The following is a 15,525-nucleotide window of genomic DNA, read 5'->3' as shown; positions in this document are numbered from 1 at the left end:
CTCACAAGCAAACACATAGAAGTAATCCGCCATCAGAAAATATATATAGTCAATTTTCATGATTTTTTGTTTCAATATACCCGATCATATTCTCGAAACAGATATGAGCTGCCCCCCTATCTGTAATCTTGTAACCTACGCCGTTAGTCTTCGTCGTTGCTATCACTCCAGTCAATGAATTTTGAATAATTAAGAAATTGTGTAGAACATTTCATACCTGATTGAGATTTAAGCAAATCACTGACATAAATTGATAGTTAGTCCCCTTCAAACCATTTGAAGTGATATTTGTCATCTTTCAATACCCAGTCATTAATATTGGGTTGATTTGTGGTCGGATTTTTCAGATGAGCATTACTCCAAATGGTACATGTATAATTGACTCGCAGAAATTGCTTCAATAGCTCGCTTTTACAAGGTGGTAGTTTGCTAGCGTCAAATATTGTGGTATAGAAAAAACTGCGGTAAGATATAAAAGAGTGCTTGTTAATGCAGGTTTTTTATTCCATAATTTCAGAACGAGAATCGATAAAATCAATAGAGATTTGTCGAAGACGAAAGAACATCTGGTTTTTTTGGAAACATTACAAAACATCTAAAAATTTGGATATGTTAAGAATACCTTTCATATTACGTTTCATTCCTTTCTGTACATAAAATTGGCATTGCATTTATTGGTAATTAAGTCTCATAGAATATTGGATATCACAAAGAAAAGTAGATATATATTGATGTTCATTAATTTAATTTCAAAGACATTTTCAGAAAAATGGATGAAAAAATTGCTGATAAAAAAAAGTTAAAAAAAAAGTATCTCATTTTTGCCGTGACCAGGATTCGAACCTGGGTTACCACGGCCACAACGTGGGGTCCTAACCACTAGACGATCACGGCTACCAGAGAATATGGTAACGATTTCACTATAGAATTATAAAAAGTTTCTTAATAAAATTAACGAATCAGTCAAGTGTTAACACTACTTTTCGAATCGTTTATCCGCTAATTATTAGAATTTAAATGTATTCAAACATGAATACATAAAACTTCCAAATTACCTCAAATTTTATCGTACGTCTATATGGACATATGGCATCCAATTATGGGGTTATGCCAAGAAGAATAAGCTAGGAACTTGAATGTGGAAATGAACTATTGGAAAATTTAATAGCTTGATCAAGAAGTTGGTTTATTGTTGTATTAGTGTGAAAGCAGAGTACACGATAATATTAGTGTACTCTGTAGTACTGGAATTGTGGGAATATTGATGAGAATTTTTTTTTATATTTATTGTCGCATCTACTTCAAAGGTTATTAGCGACATGCCAGTAGAGAAATTATGGTGTTTGGAAAGTTGTTAGTTAGTCTTTTGTTTCTGTACTTTTAACAGTTCAACAATAAGTGTATCAAGTTTAGATTAACGTGACAAATGTCATATATTGGTGGGTTTTCTCGGTTAAATAAATAGGAGTGTGTCACTAGCCTTAATCGATCGATTTTTATTTGGTCCGTACGATTTTTAAAACTATTTTTCTATGGTTGGACGCATGGCTTTATAGATTTTAATATCGACTGCGATATGTTCCACTCACTTTGCCACTTATACTGAACTTTTGTTTTGATTGTCCTGGGATGCATGTGTTGTGATGGGACCGAAATTATGATATGTTTGCCTTGGATTGGTGGATAAGATGTAGTTGAGTTTTAATAAGGATACCTATAGGGCGTATGGGAAAAAGAAGTTGTTGTTGAGTGGTTTGTATTGAGCTAATGAAGAATATAATTATGGCTGTTCTATTGTATTGATTTCTTCTAGCGATGATTAGTGCATGTATTATGGCCAGTATGGACGCTATTATGTGGTGATAGTTTAAATGTGTGTATTTCATTATCTGCTACTACTGCTCAGCTCCTAGGCCATTAGGTGTTTTGGATGCGTCGGTGTACAATAGTATTCTTTGAAACTCTCTTCCGTAAGAGTACGGAACGATTGTGTTATTAGAGAACGGTTTGTTTCTTCTTTTTTATGTTGTTGACTTTCATGTGGACGTTGGTGTTGGGAATAGGGATTCTCCAAGGAGGGGGAATATTTATGTTGATTGAAAAGGAATCTGGTAATTCAAGTGCTAGGGTGTTTGTGTATTGGCGAATTCCTTCATAGAACGGAATAGCTGTTTGTTTGTTTCCGAATAGGTGTTTGAAGCGATTTGTGTTAATTTTTTATTAACAGGGTTATTTTTATTTGACAGGACTTATGTTGCATAGTACATACTTAGCTGGATTTTTTGGAGTCAGAGGGGTGATACTTTGCAATGTGTCAAGTTGTTTAATATATATTTTCCCACATGAAGTGGTAGTCGATTCTTGATCTTACGAGTGTCTTATATAGATTTATAGGACTTGAAGAATCAGGGCCCCATTTATGGCTGGCTATTGTTTTTTGTTTTTAATAAATCAATGGCGTTTTAGCAGACTTTCTTGAGGTGATTAATGTGTTGTTTCCGTGTAAGATTTTTATCGAAGATAATGCCCAGAGACTTTCCACAAATTTTAAATTTTTAAGGTCACTACGGGCCTTTCTTGTATGTATTTTCTGGAGAAGTTAATACAGTTTGTTTTGGTTTCAGAGCATATCAATCCTCTGGTGTTAGACCAGTTGCTTAATTCGTCTGGTGCAGTTTGTATATGTGTTTGACTAGTAGTCAGGTTTTTACCTATTGCAAACAATATCAGATCTTCAGGGTACAATCTTCCTTTGACTAACGGAGAGCATTTGTCTCGGATATCGATGATCGTGATGAAAAAGAGGCTATCTTATTGTAGAATTCCATTCTTCTGTATTTTTTGCACAGATAGGTTCGGCTTCGCGTCAGCTTGAAGGGAAGACTTTATTGGTCCATATTTAGTTGTACAGTTTTAATAGGTAATCTTTGGAGTTGATTGAGAGTTTAGCATTTCTGCTATTTTACTTGGTTCTGTGATAAGGGTATTATTTATAGCTAAGAATGAAATTCTTAATGGTCTTTTGATTCCTGACATCTTCCATATATTTCACCAAACTAAGGATGATGGAGTTGAGGATGTTATTGTAGACACGAATTTAGTTCATGATTCGCGTCTACTATTTTCCATAATATATCTTGCTTGACCATTTGTTTTTTATATTCGAATAAATTTTTTGTTGAGTTATGTCGTTTTAACTTATTAAAGGACTGTTTATATGTTTTGATTGCGTTTTGATAATCTTTGTTCCACCAAGGAAGTGGTTTGTAGTCTACTACTAGTTTACTATATCCTATGTGTATTTTTACCCCTTCTATAACAGTAGATGTGAAGGGTTCTATAAGATTTTCTAAGTTTGTGATTGGCATATCTTTTGTAGTGCTAATCTTAGTCCCAATTGTTTCGCTAAATTAGCATATCTAAGTTTCCATTTTGGGTTTAGTAAACTATTATTCTCAGAGTAATTATATGAATATGTAATCTTTATGGGAAAATGATCGCGTTCAAATAAATATGATATTACATCCCAGGTTAATCTAGGAGTAAAAGCTGCCTAGTACAAAGTGATGTCTATGGCTGATTCTGTTCTTGTATGTATATCGAGCCTTGTTGGTCTTCCGTCGTTCCGTCGTTGAAGATGTTGAGATTTAGGTAGGGAGTTTGTCATATTTTTTTTTTTTAGATTTACCTTGTTCTAGTTCTGATATATCGATGCTTTGGTCTGGAGGTGTGTATAGAGATGGCAGCACATTATACTGGGTGATAGTTCAATGCGAGTAGTTTCATAAGCATTTCGAATCTTTTGTAGATTCCTCTTAGATTCACCTGTAGAATTGATTCGGACTTAGATAATATTCCTGAGATGATTCGATTAACGTTTCGGAGTAATCTTCGATTTCTTGTGCGATTGAGGATGAGTGTAGGTTTAGGTGTCCCATAATTTATTTTCTAATCCTTGTACTCATTCTTTTTATTCTTTTGTTTCTATAATATGAATGTAGGTTAGAGAGGAGTTTTAGAAAGACTTTTGTGTCTTCTGTATATATTTTTGATATACTTAGTGAGTCTTTTGATCCCATTGCGTTTTGGAAGAAATTAACTTTTTTCGCGTAACTTAAAATTTGGGCTTCTTTTTCGAATAATGGTAGTGCTTTTTGTTGTCTGTTACTTTCTTGGCTTTTTTGATTATTTGTTCGTTGTGTTTACGAAATGTATCTGTTGTGGATTGGATATCATATTCTAGATTGGTAGGAGTAATGTATGATGGTTTGTCTTGGTTATTAATATTTTTTGAATTAGTTAAGGTCAAGTTAGAGGTCAGTGGTGTGTTGGTTGTTTGATTGGAAATGTTTATTGAGCTTAACGTATTAGGTTCTATTTTTGATTGTGTTTTATTAGGTGTAATGATTGTTGCTGCGGCCTGATTAATCAAGTTCTTGTTCTCTAATTTGGTGAGGTATAATTGGACAAACGTTGGACAAAAGCATTTTTTCAGTAGCTGTTATAAGTCTACGTACAGGAAGAATTTCGTAATTGACTTCAATCATTCCATTGCATTTTGTTAGGAGCTCGTCTACTTCTTCTTTTGTTGATAGGTATACGCATAATCTATTATTGGTTACTCTTGATGAAAATATGATAGTGCCTATGGCTATATGGTATTCTTATGGCTTTACTCAGTTTAGTGAGCTGATTACTGTTGCTTGCTGTTTTTTGGAAAATTTATTTTTTGTTGTTTAGTAATGGATGAGTAAGATTGTGGGGAGTTGTTCTGTGGGATGGTATAATGATTGTTTATGTTGTTTTCATCCATCTTCTTTGATGTTGATTATAATATTTTCGTACTTAAGCCGGTGCTGTTTACTTGAAGTTGATTTGTTATCAAGCGATCGGTTTTGTGTCTCGAATAAATAAAAACAATGGAGTTTGATTTATACTGTTAAAAAGTAGAATTCATCGTTATGATGATTTGAAATTTGCTTACATTGAGGTGGATATATGAGGTTGTCAATTTGCACTAGTGTTTGTAGGATTTCATTTAAAACTATGTTTGTACTTATGAAAATGGTTTGTAGATTGATTTTTACACTACTTTACGGTATTTTATCAGGGCCGTCACTATTAATGAGAAATCCTTAGCTAGAATTTTATATTAGTAAATTATGTTTGCACAACATTACTCATTAATCAAATACTAGTTAAGTAATTATAGTGAAGGAAAATACGAAAAACTCTCCAATTGTTTCCATATTTCTTAATAACATTTGGATCATTAAAAAAACTGATAACCTTAGATTAGACGATGTACCAAGCCCTGAAAAGCTCCAAGAAAGAGAAGTATATTTTGTATTTTACTAGATTTATTAAATTTCTAAAATGTAACGTTAAGAACTTATATAAGAGACATCAATTTTATTACATGTATTCTATTATAAATTTTCACATTTCGCCTTTGATCTAGAACGACTAAAGAAAAAACATATCAACATGAGATGCCACAATGGAGTGTATTAAGGCTACGTTCTCGTAACATATCCACTCTTTATACTACCACTAAACGGATGTTCAAAATTACACTGTCTGACGCATTCTGATAACCAAATGATCATCCTCAGAGACTGAAGGTAAACTCAGTGTGAGTGTTGGTGTAGTGGTAATGTAGTAAACACTGTGTTCAAAATTAATATCACACGGTTCCAAACGTCCAGTTCAATATTGAATATATTTTAGATTACAGTTACTTCTGCTGGTATACAAATATCCTAGTAGGAGCATTAAAATGTAGAGAATACACGTCTAAGTACCGTTAAACAGAATTATTAGCAATTACTTCATGATGATTGTATTCGATGGTTTCCATTACACTATTGCTATTGAACAGCTATTTTTTTATGATTAATGACTATTTAAAAAAGTATTTTAGCATTTCTGTTCTTTTTTTTTTACCAATCATTATAAATCAATTTATACAGAAGCGACGTTGGGTGTGAACCATCGCCTGCTGCCTCAGGGTCTGACTGCACTTTAAAATGATTAATACATCGACACATCCAATTTGTTTTATTCACGCTATTTTATTGGCATTGTACTTCGCTTATTAAAACATCGATAAATAACTTACAAAATATTCAAAATGAATTGATCACTCCGAAAAAGTGATTCGTAGGGTGGAAGGAGCATTTTATTTCTCTTCTTTTTACACGAGTTCATTAAAGACTGTGGCAAAGCCGAACAAATACCAGTTATCTTGAATTCTTCTAAAAAATCAACTGGCAAGATAAATGAAAACTGGTTACTGATAAAACTGGACAGTATTTAATTAATACAATATTCGGAGAGCTGGATGAAAATGGCTTAAATATTCATATTTTTTATCATTGTCAAAATTATGTGAATGGTGAGATATCTATACTGCTTCCGTAAACATAGATGAACCGAAGGACCTTCCGGCTTAAGTCACCACAGTAGGGACTGAATGGAGAAATAAGGGAGTCCAGAACAATCACATTGGATATATCGAACGCGTTTAATAGGGTTTGGCTTGACATGCTTCTAAATAAATTGAGATCGTACGGTTTCTCATCCTCACTTATCAACTGGCTTAACATTTTTCTCAAAGACCAATCCATCCAGGTCGCTATCGATGGACACAGCTCAAAAAGGTTTGAGGTCAAAGCTGGTGTTGTCACCTACTCCCTCTTTCCTGTACAGCAACGATCTACTCGACAAAACTATAAACCAGATCTATAGCTACGCGACGATAGTACACTGGTATCACTACCATCAGTACCGATAAGAAAACTTTCTGGAATGGAGTGGAAGTAATCTGATGTTTTTAAAACAGCAAAGATCCAAACTGCTATTTTTACAAAGAAGGCTTGTACTGTAGCGCAGGATTTGGTCCTGTCTGGATATAAAATAACACCATCACCGCAAATTCGCTTGTTGATTTTTGAGGTTGTCCTGTCATAGTCACGTCGTCGATTTAGCCAAAGCAACTTCAGAAAAACTTGGAGCCCTCTTTAAGACCAAAAAGCTACATACTCCGCTACAACTTCTAATCCTCTACAAGTACTAGATTTGTGCAATATTGCTCGCATATTTGGAGCTCTGCTCCCAAGCATACCCTGAGATTTTCGACTCAATACGGAAGAGAGCAATTCGTCTTATAAGCAATCCAGAGTTGGCCAGACACTTGGACAGCTTGGAGCATAGAAGAAGGTCGCTGACCTGACTTTGTTTCACTGATACTACCACGGCAAATGCTGTCCAGTATAATCCTGCCTAGAGCAATTTTTACACGATCCACTCGACAAGCAGACTTGGCTCATGAACACCGTGTTCGCCTGCCATCAACCAGAACTTCAATTTATCGGGACTATTTTTTAGGAGAATTGCAAGCCAATGGTGCAAAAATGGTTAATGGCAATAATGGAATCGAAACTTCGATATTAAATACCAATCTGAGAGCAATTGTTCACACCTTGTGATTTTCAGAGCTGGAATCTGTTGTTGGTAATAGCAGCTGATTCTTCTTTTGGAGCGAAAACACTGTTTACAGTTACATTAAATTTATTTTTGTTTCAATTATGTATTCACTGAAGACTAGAAGGGAAAGCAAAATCGATGAAAAATACTATCATTCATTGGTATAGGTCTTAAAATCAAGCAGAACAGTAACACACACTCATTGATTGTGATCTTTCAAATAGTTCTCTCGAACAATTATGAACATCAATAATCTGGATTTGACAAATGCTTGTCTAACTCTCGTGAATTGTTTGTGAAAAGTAGGTATTCAGTAGACTGTCAAAATAAAAAGAAACAAAAAAAATACTTAAATATGAAGGCAAATATTGTTCTACACAGTTTCTCAAAGTCAACATGAGTCGACAAATATAATTGAGAAGTATAACTAGAGAATAAATATCAAAAATAGTCCTAAATATGAGTCAAAGTAGTAACTTTATGCATTACATGAAGAATTACAATGATCCTGAATGTACCAACTACATCAAAGTGTGAAAGAACTGCTTCTTCTGTGATATTTATTAAAAGTAGCTTAAAGCTAATATAGTATCTATGCTTAAGTATAGGACAATAATCGAGAATCTTGGTAACTAGTTTCATACCAGAAAAGGGCCTTGTTAAATGTTTATTACTTACAAATTTTGATCTTGCTCATCCATTGTTTTACGTATAGATTATCAATAAATTGGAGAGAATATTTTAGCTTATCATCAAATATTACAGGAAATATATATATTTTGAATGCATCCTTATCAGTTGCTTGACGTTCCACACATTGTTATATACCAAAATAAATTTATTTTCGGCATTTCGTAAGAAACAAATCATTTTACGGTCCGAAAAAGTTCTTTGAACTAACGTGACATTGTTATTCCATCAACCATAATTTAATTGTGTCTCTTTGGCTGGCAGGACACGTTTTAGTTGAGAAGAGAGTCCGTGGAATTTGTTGGCCAAACAGGGATAGAATTGCGTTGGTTGTGTAGTGGTCACTGCAAGAGAACAAATAATATGTTTTAGAGTTGGAGGTGCATGAATGAATGGTGCATCAGCAGCCGGTTTGGTGTGGTCTAACCGCAACAAATTCAATCATGAATTTCAGTGTTTCTCTTCACTGTCAGTGGCGCACTTGTTGAAATTTACCTATATACTTTTACAATCCGAACGAATTACAAGATGGAGTATGGTTGTTCATGACTATGCAGAAAATATAAACAAGAGGAATTGAGTGTCCAAATAAATATTTGTAGTAAATTAAGTGTAACTTCACGATAAATAGAACATAAATTCACAGTGTAATATATTTTTTCTATAGCTCTAATCAGTATAGTTTTGATCTACTGAACGGTGCTTTTCATTATGTTAATGATAGTAAACTATTCTGAAGTGACAAGGTGTCCAAAAGGGAAAACATTTTAATTTTTTATTTGAGAACAAGGTATATCAACATAAAAAATTAATCCAATTTCAAAATTCCACTTTTTTCTCATTGAAGGGCCAATTTTATTTGAAATTCCGAAAGTAAATACGATCTAGACGCACTAGACCCAGATTTAATTATAATTTGAAAAAGAAATTAAATGCACAATAGATTGCAACTATTTCATTCCTAAATCAAAACAATTATTTATCATCACGCCACAAAGTAACGAATTATCTCATCTAAGTCTCAAAATGGAATTATGTCGAGCATTTGACTACTTGCTTTTAAGTAACTTGATCACACGCGAATCACGAATATTTGAGGGATTTGCAGCATCATATGACATAGCAAATATGATTTTCCTATACTGACGAATATGCAAATAGAGTACTCACAACCACTATAAAACACATATTAAAAAATTCACTGGTCTAGGATTTTGAGTTTTAATGCTTGGATACATAGAAAACTCAACCCTATTAAGTGTCAAATTCATATTCGACATACTAAACATATATAAGCAAAAATAATCTTTTCAGTTGATTCTTCTCAAACCGTAGACCCTCCAAAAATCACTTCTTAGAAATCACCGAAATAGGATATTTTTCTGTTATAACAATCTGATCATAAATATCAATAATAAGTTGTATTCTAGCCTATCTTAACTATTCTTAAATATTCTTTAAGGTTCTATTTATTAGTATACCTTACTGTCCAGTAATCTAAGCAACACTACCGTTACCGTGCAACGCGATATTCGCACAAATCGACAAATTTGGCTATAGTATGGTCAACAGTTTCTACATCAGGGCTCTTATGGAAATCACTGTTATGGCAATACCAAGTGTATCAACAATACTCTTTATATTGTATATCGTATGACCAAACGGGTTTCAATATATGTTTGTAAAGCAGTTTCTTGTGTGTGGACAAGTTAAAGTTTCTTCCTAGAAGCCAAAACATCTTTTCATATTCCAAACCAAGCTTTCCCTGATTCTTTCAACGTGAACTCTCCAACAAAGTATATTTTCAAGTGTCATTTCCAAATACTTTGCATTGCTAGTAAGAAGAATTTATTAGTTGTTCGTAAATTTAACATGAGCAGAATACACTTTATTTTCCGTTAAGTACTTCTCGATAACGTCTGTGATTCCATAAACTTGGTCAAAGGTCGAATGCTTTGCTCGAAAACCAAATTGGTGGGATGTAATGATGTTCTTTTAATTTATTATATGTTTTAGTCTTTTAAGAAGCAATTTCAAAATAACTAGAAGGCTACAAAGAGAGGACATCTTAGACATTAATTTTTTGTATCCTTAGAATTATTTGTAGCTCTTGCTTGTGTTGTATTAACCCATTTGCAGGATTCTGATTTGTTAACACATTTTTAAAATTAGGAATCTCTTCTTGGGCACGTGACTGAAATTTCAAAATGCGCCCATCAGTCTAATTCAATCTGAGATTATTTGTAACATACCACCAGGATTTGATTCTTGGGGAGGTGGTTGAATGTGAGGATTATTTTCTTTATTTATGACTACTTCTCTATATATTTAGTTTTCAATGAGGGTGTCGATAGCTTTTTGTTTTACAAGATATTTAGTTTGTGGTTCCTGATAATTGACTTTTTCATTTGATTATTCTTTATTTTTCGTAATTGTTTGACTACTTCGCATAGGCGATAGTTAGACGGATGACCTTCTTTGCAGTGATCTCAGTGCATTGCAGGTGGTTGGTGTATTTGTTTATACAGAATATGGTTTAATCCAAAGATTTTTAGAAATCTGACGAAAGCAGAACATTTGAAAATTATATAGAATCACTTTAGAAGCTAAGGAGCTAAAAAGAATGTTTAAAAACTTGAAAATATGATTGATCGAATAAGTTCCACATATATAGACTATAAATAAATAGTTCAAATACTCATTTGTTTCTTTATATACTATATAAATATGCATAGTTTGTCCCAATTAGGAGTAGTGAAGTCAAGATATGGGAAACGAGTAATCAAATAATTGATTTAATCATTTGAAGTGAATGTTTTATAATGTTTTCATTATCACACACTTTCAGCTAAGAAATTTTGTTTACTTTACGTTTGCATATAAAAAGAGAATCAGAAATCGGTGCCATTTATGGGGTCCTCTTCTATATATCCTTTTACTTGGAAATATAGCACGAATAAATAATTCTTCTTATAAGGTATTCAAATATCGTTTGTTTAGGATCATCTTCTAGTAATTCCTGGATGATGTTGATTATATGTAGTAATAACGAATTGCTATTTTTTTTCCATGTCGATTTTTCAATTTGTGCTTTTGTTTTCCAACTATTTGTAAAAGTTCAATGCCATCAGAAACAAAACTTTTGAAAAAATCAAGTCTTGCAACTCAGTTCTTCTAGTGTAAAAAGTTGTGAGATCCATGTAATACCAAGTCGGTTGGTTCATACAGTCTCTACTTAAGGGATCATCTGCCCTTAGTTAGCGCAATTGCAAATTCGCACTGAGGTGCGAGACTTGGTTTTGTTTTGTATTTGATGGTATTCGATTGACTACCTACTTCACAACTTGTAGAGAGAAAAATATTATTTGTTGTTACGTTATCTCCATTTTTAATTTGGATGGAAATTGGATGATGGATAATGTTATTGAATTTGTGTACTAACACTTTTTATCATTAATTTTTCTTAAATTTTCGCACCTTTTATCCATTAAGTTTGATAAATGACTCTAAATCTTGCTGGTGTTGTAATAACCCGTTTTCATTCCATTCGAATATTCGGATTTAATTGGACATTTTACAATTTAGGAATCATGCTTAGGCTTGGTATTCAAATTTCGAAATGCTTAAGGCAATTTTCAACAAATCATTTCAGTTAGTGGATTCAAACTATAGAAGGGTATACAGAAAAAATATAGAAATGGAGACGAAAATTATATCCAATTCATTCGATACAATCATTCATTTTGAAAATAAATTTCGATAAACCTCAATATATTTATAGATAGATAAGATATAGACCTAATAGACTAGAAGTTGTCCATATTGATGATTGACGTATTACAGCTACAAATTGGATAATTTGTCAATTCAATAAAAAGTAATTTTCTTTAACATGCTGCTTAGATCGAGAATAAAATAATTAAATCATTCTGGATCTAATTAAATTCTTCGCCCGTTTCCTTGTACATAAATTCAATTGTCACTACTGTTAGATACTAACAGCTCTAATTTAAATTCTTCTCTATCGGTTTCAGTTCCATAATGTGTCTTAAAATTAAATCCTCAATTCCTTATTAAACTTTTCTCGTTTTCTGTTCCTTAGGCCAATTTTACTTGTTTACTTGTCGCAATAAATTCTGTAATTTATATCTGACTGCAACTTTACGTTATTATATATATTATTCCCATAAATTTATGAGAAAAATATAGAATATGATACACTAAGAGGGTACTGTAACAGCCTCGTTTAAAGTTTTCAAAGCTTGTCTCAACACATGAGAGTACGAGATATACTACTAAAATAGAAGGAGTATATATGTGCGTTGTGAATACAATAATAAACTACACACATAATGTGGGACTTTGGCAATATTTTGAGATGTTTGGTGATTCAGAGGCATTATAATAACGACTAATGAATATAAAATCAAAGACCTAATAAAAGAAGACAACTCATACGTTTATATAAATTCAATGATGATATTTGGGGTTATAATTTTTTTAATTTCAATAAAAAAGTAGTTTTTATGCCTGAAATGGTATAGAGGCATTTCAAAAATGAAATAATATAATCAGAGTTGACTATTGATTGCTGTACAAACTGATTGGAACGAAACGAGTGAAAAAAACATCATTTAGATGTGAAACCTGTGGGTAAACATAATAATAAATGACTACGGAAATCTGAACAAATTCAATGTCATAGTTTTTTGAGAATTAAAGAGATCAATGATGTGATAGTAATCCAGTATTAGCTCATGGATATGACGCAAATATAATAACGTGTAAATTTCAATGTCAACATATTTTATTACTCAACATATTCTTCTCCTCTTAATTGGATACATTCATTACAACGAACCTGCAATGTCTTTAGACCTTACAAAAAAAATGTTTCTTCTTGTTCGGCAAACCAGACCTCCACAGCTTTTATTACCTTCTCGTTGAAAGAATATTTTTTTGATTTTATTCTTATTTTGATATTTATGATGTAGGTGATCTATTGATTAATACGAGTTTAATTGGGCAAATTGTCATATTTAATATCATATTTTCATAAAGACTTAAAGAAATGCCAAGAAGTCAAATTTTAACTTCCAAAAATTATTAAAAAACTAATTTTAAAACAGAAGGGACCTAAAATCAAAAACATTTAGATGTCATTAATATATCAAAAGGTTTTAAAAATAAGAGATTAAAGATTATATAAATTTTTTTTCTCTAATTTCTTGGGTTCGTAAGTTGTTTGGATGAAATAATCAAGCTTTGATGTAAAATTATATTTTAATGTTAGATATGTATAAGTTAACGTTTCGCTCCTTCCTTGGCAGCATTTTCATTTTCATTCATTCATCAAACGAGATTTTGATATCCATGCTGCACGCAACTATTATTATCATCTTATTACATCAACTTATCTTTTTACATCTGAGTAGCAGAATTTTTCGGTTTTTCTGTTTTGCAATTTTGTGAGAAATATTTTTGTAATTTTTCAGATTCTGTTTGGCTTCAGTTCCATATGTGAGTTTAATATTATGGTAGGTAGGTTTTATTTCATTTAGACTTTTTGATATATTAATGCTTCTAAATGTTTTTTTCGATTTTAGGTCTCTTCTGTCTTAAAATTATGTTTTTTTTCAATAATTTTTGAAAGATTGATAAAAAATTGACGTTTCGACTTAACTTCAGTGTTTATCAAAATATGATATTAACACTGATAGTTTGCGTATTTGCGTATATAGAATTTTTACAAGTTAAAGCCACCATAAAGCTCAATCAATTATTTCTCAACCGATGAATACATAAGTATTCTAAAGCTCTGAAAATATATTGAAGCTAGTCCACGTTGGTGTTTCAGTGCCACGTTCCATATAAGAAAGCGCTCATCATATAGCTGGCAAATACTTCGTGGCAATAAAACACCAAAATGGACTAACTAACTATCTTATAGATCTTCTTTCAATTTCTCCTTTTTCCTGCCATGACTAGCATTTGGAGATGAATCTGGAATTCGGGAGACATGACTCCACCATATAGCGCGTTGTGCCCTAATTACCTGGGTTGATCATTATCGGCCGATACTTCCGTATTTATTCTTCTCCAGACGCCTTCATCAGATTGAACTCCTCCAAAACTTAAGTAAATATTCGATTCTTCAACATTTCCAGTTTATTTGTAGCGTCTTTCCTCAATATCCATAGATCAGAGCAGTCGAATGAACTGAGGCCTGATCTTATAATATTGTGCTTTCATAGCAACTACTCGTACTACCTTGCTCCACTCTCCAATTCTTTTTTCCACGTCTTGAATTTCTGTTTAATTTTTGTTTGGAATTGTTAATCCCATACATACACCAATTAACATTCATTTTTGCTTATTTTGAAGATAATTTTCTACTACGCTTTACTTTTGATATAAATCCATGAGAAACTAACTATAGTTTGTTCTTCACTTGACGTTTGTTCTAAAATCAACATTTTACGTAGGTGAAATTTAAATCACATTTGCGTTCTTAACGCTACGTCACGTTGAACGAATGGTATTGGTGACAGAATTATGGAGCCTTTCACCTTTTCCGAACCAATTCTTATAAAAATCTCGAATTAAGATATTGAGGGAAACGAGATTTTTGAAACATTGAATCACTTTTAGAAGACTTTTGAGGAGCGTGATTATTATGAAATGAAAGTAGATACTTAGGAACTATTGACTTGATTGGTAATAACATAATCTATCAGACACAATGCCCTTAATAAGTTCTTAGATATTTTAACAGAATTAGGATCACAGTATCTACCGAAAAATAGTTTAATCCTTTTGTAAATATCTAGAACAAACAGTCTGTGCTGGAACATAACATTTACCAGTTTTTTCTGTTAGAAATTCTAGATAAACCAATAACTTGGAGATAGTTTTCGATTTATTTAGGACTTAAAATTTCTAAAAACCATATTTTTTGTAGCTCTTCAACTTGAAAATACCAAGGCTGGTATACGGTATGAGACTGTTGATGTTATTAAATAATGGTAAGAAGGGAATCAAACCATTCCAAGGGATCAATTGTGATGACCTGGCCTTAAAATTTCAGTTTTGTATTCAGTTGATTTAAGAATTCTTTCTCATACTATTTATAATTTGTTCCTAAAACTTTTTTCACTCTTTTTCATAATTTCTTCGAGAAAAAGTCGAATATCTAAAGATATATCGTCAATAATGTTATTTAGAAAGTTTCAAAAAACTGCTGGCTTTGAATTTACACATCCAATTTGATATTTTGCAATTCATTCTTTTAACTGAATTGTTATAATTTTTTTCAGCGGATTCTAAAATTTTATGTATAGATTCATA

At 32.3% G+C, this 15,525-nt stretch overlaps 1 protein-coding gene and 1 non-coding gene across 2 annotated transcripts in view; one reads left to right on the top strand and one right to left on the bottom strand.

Moving 5' to 3' along the window:
* Nucleotides 1–15,525, top strand: part of LOC130900481 (semaphorin-2A) — a 1,226,238-nt gene that overhangs the window by 173,877 nt on the left and 1,036,836 nt on the right. The gene's annotated exons all lie outside the window — the stretch shown is intronic.
* Nucleotides 823–894, bottom strand: Trnah-gug (transfer RNA histidin (anticodon GUG)). Its single transcript has one exon. It is a non-coding gene; the product is annotated as a tRNA-His (tRNA).

The sequence above is a fragment of the Diorhabda carinulata genome, chromosome X (genome assembly GCF_026250575.1).
Source record: "Diorhabda carinulata isolate Delta chromosome X, icDioCari1.1, whole genome shotgun sequence".
Lineage (NCBI taxonomy): Eukaryota > Metazoa > Arthropoda > Insecta > Coleoptera > Chrysomelidae > Diorhabda > Diorhabda carinulata.
This window is presented reverse-complemented; position numbering and strand designations above follow the sequence as displayed.